Source organism: Trichosurus vulpecula, chromosome 6 (assembly GCF_011100635.1).
Source record: "Trichosurus vulpecula isolate mTriVul1 chromosome 6, mTriVul1.pri, whole genome shotgun sequence".
In the NCBI taxonomy this organism is placed as follows: Eukaryota; Metazoa; Chordata; class Mammalia; order Diprotodontia; family Phalangeridae; genus Trichosurus; species Trichosurus vulpecula.
In genome coordinates, this window is record NC_050578.1 from 190,269,853 (window position 1) to 190,272,927 (window position 3,075).

A 3,075-nucleotide genomic window follows, 5' to 3' on the forward strand; every position below is an offset into this window, starting at 1 on the left:
TTTCGCAACTCTTTTTTTTCCATTTGGCCAACTCTGCTTTTTAAGGAATTTGTTTCTTCAATGATTTTTTGTGCTTTTTTCCCCCACTAGGACTATTTTTTGGTGTGCATTCCTCTTTTGTCAAGCTGTTAATTCTCTTTCCATAACTTTCTTGCATCAATCTCATTTCTTTTATCAATTTTTCCTCTACCACTATTCTCTTTCTTTAACTCTTCCAAGAATGCTTGCTGACCTTAGGTCCAACTGGCATTTTTCTTTGAGCCTTTCTTTGTAGTTGTTTTCACATTATTGTCTTCTTAGTTTAAGTCTTATTCTTCCCTGCCACCATAGCAGGTTTTTGTTATTGTTGTTGTTGTCAATTTTTGTTACTGTTGTTGTTTACTTTCTACCCTATTTCTTGACTTTGAACTTTATGTTAAAATTGTGCTCTGCTCTCCTTGGGGTGGGTAGGCACTATGCCGAACTTTAGGCTTTTTTGTGCTGTTGTTTTCAGAGTTAGTTCTGGAGATCTACAAGTTTTTGGTGCCTCCAAGGTACTGTTATCCTGAGAAAGATAAGTTCACTGCTTCCCTGCTCTATACTCTTATCTTTACCCCACAAGGGCCTCTCTTTCACTCCAGCTACTAGTACTAGTCCTAAAACTTTGATCAAATTCCCTGCTCGACTATAGCCACAAATGTTACCATTCTCCTTGTCCCTGGAATTATGACCAGGGCCCTTGTTCCCTTGTTACTGATCACAAATGTTCTGTTCTGACCTGAAACTATAACCCAGAACTGCTTATGGACAATAGAGCTGCCAGTCAGCACCAGCTGCACCTGGTGCTTACAATGGGGAACCTTTTTCTAAGTACTTACCCACTTCCCTTCCTGTCTCTAGACTTAGAGCTCACTAAGCTGCTGCTGCTACTGCTGTGACTAACTCCAAAGCCTAGGTCTGATGATCCTGCCATGCACTGGGCCTGCACCTACCCCAGTGTTACAGAACTTTCTTGTAGATCTCCTAAATTGTCTTAGGCTGGAAAAATGTCTCCCTCTGACCTTTTGCTGGCACTTCCACTCCAAAATTCTATGTAAGGCATTATTTTAAAGTTGTTTGGAGAGCAAGGTTGGGAGAGTTCAACTGGATCCTGGCCTATACTTCACCATCTTGCTTTTTTTTCTTTTGTAAATGTTTCTTAAATTTAATACATTTATATAATTGTTAGAGAATTTTTCTTTCTATTAAATTGAAGACTTTTGCTCTGTAATCTTCAAGCAATGATCACATTTTCCTCCTCTGTCCTCAAGTAAACTATGTCTAAATCTCTCTTCCAAATGACATTTTTTTGGACTTCCATCTAATTTTTCATTAATCCTTCTTTAGGTTTATCGTCTCAAGAGAAACATGAGGATTTAAAGTCAGAGGAACTGGGTTCAGATCCTCACTTTTCCATTTAACCACTTATGTGTCCTTGCCTCATTCACTTAATTTATTCTTCAGTTTCCTTGGGTGTAATAATGAGGAGATTAGATGATGACCTATATAAGTTTCTTCTGGCTCTGAATCTATGATTATATGACTGAGTGGAAGATGGAGTGAGGGAGAGACTAGATGCAGAGAGTTCAACTGGAAGACTATGGGGTAATGTGTTGAGGTTCTGCACCAGGGTAGCAACAGGGTCAGAGAAGGGGGGAATATGCAAGAAATGTTACAAAGGTTGAATCACTAGGACTTGGCAGCAGATTGCATGTGGGGGTTAAGAGAATGGGACGTTGAGGATGAAATCTAAATTGTAAGCATGGAAGACCAGGAAAATGGTGGTGCCTTTGACAATAGTAGAGGAGTGAGGAAGAGGAGAGGACTTGAGGGAAATGATAATGAGTTCAGTTTTGGGCACATAGGACTATCACTTTCTTTCTGGATGCTTTACTTCTATTAATGCAACCTACATCATCCCATATATAGATTCTCAGTGGCAAGAAATAGTCAGTTTCTGATAATGCTCATCATTTTTGAGACTTGTAGGAATTAGTAGCATTTGCTCCTAGTAAAAACCTTTATAAAAGACAGTGAAATTTTGGGATCATGCATAACATAGGTGCCAAAAAGACTTAGTGACTCAGTAAGGTATGGCACATTTCTTTCTTTTCTTCCTCCAGAGAATGAAATGAGGCTCTATCTAGTTCCCCTCTATTAAAAATTGTTTTCTTGATTCTTTTGGCCTTTTATATCACCAGCATTTTTTGGGCATAAACCTTCCCTTTCTTTTTCCTGTTCCCTCCCCATAAGCCCTTACATTGAACTGTCCCTTATCTTAAAAAGTCAAAATTAACTGCAAGAGTGATCATATATACTTTACAACTTGTTTTAGGCCATTTTGAAACCTGACCTAAATAGATAAAGTGCATCAAGTCATTCAAGATAAATCTAGGGCTGGTTTTTCTGAATATGTATTTATATTTCAATTCCCACGGAATAAGACTAATTCCATAATAGAGTGAGAGCAAATGTAGCCAAAGAGTCCGACTTAAGTAAAATTTCATTTAAAAATGATCTTTCCAGTTTTAATTCTGATTAGCCATGGGGTTACATTCTATTTTTTCTGAGTACATATTATTAGTCGTGATGTGTACTGGTTCCTTTCACAGGCTTTTGCCCAAACTACCTATGAAGTGTCACTAAATCAGTGTTAGCAGAGTCCAAGGGGCACAAAGCCAGCAACCCACACCTGAATAGTCTCAACACATTTCATTTGTCAAAATAGCCCTCTTCTCTAAACTCATTCACCTTACCACCTAGAGTTGGTCTTCTTTCATAGCAGGCATTTCTATATATTTTAATGACAAAGAAATTTGATCTATTGTCAATGAAGGAAATTACAAGCCAATTTTGTTAATGAATATGGATGCTAATTTCCTAAATAAAATACTAGCTGGAAGATTACAACAATATATTACAAAGACTATACATTATGACCAAGTGGGATTATGCCAGGAATGTAGGGATGGTATAAAATAAGAAAAATTGTTAACATGATTATATCAATAATAAAAGTTAAAAATACCACTACTAGATCTCTTTCCAAAGATTATT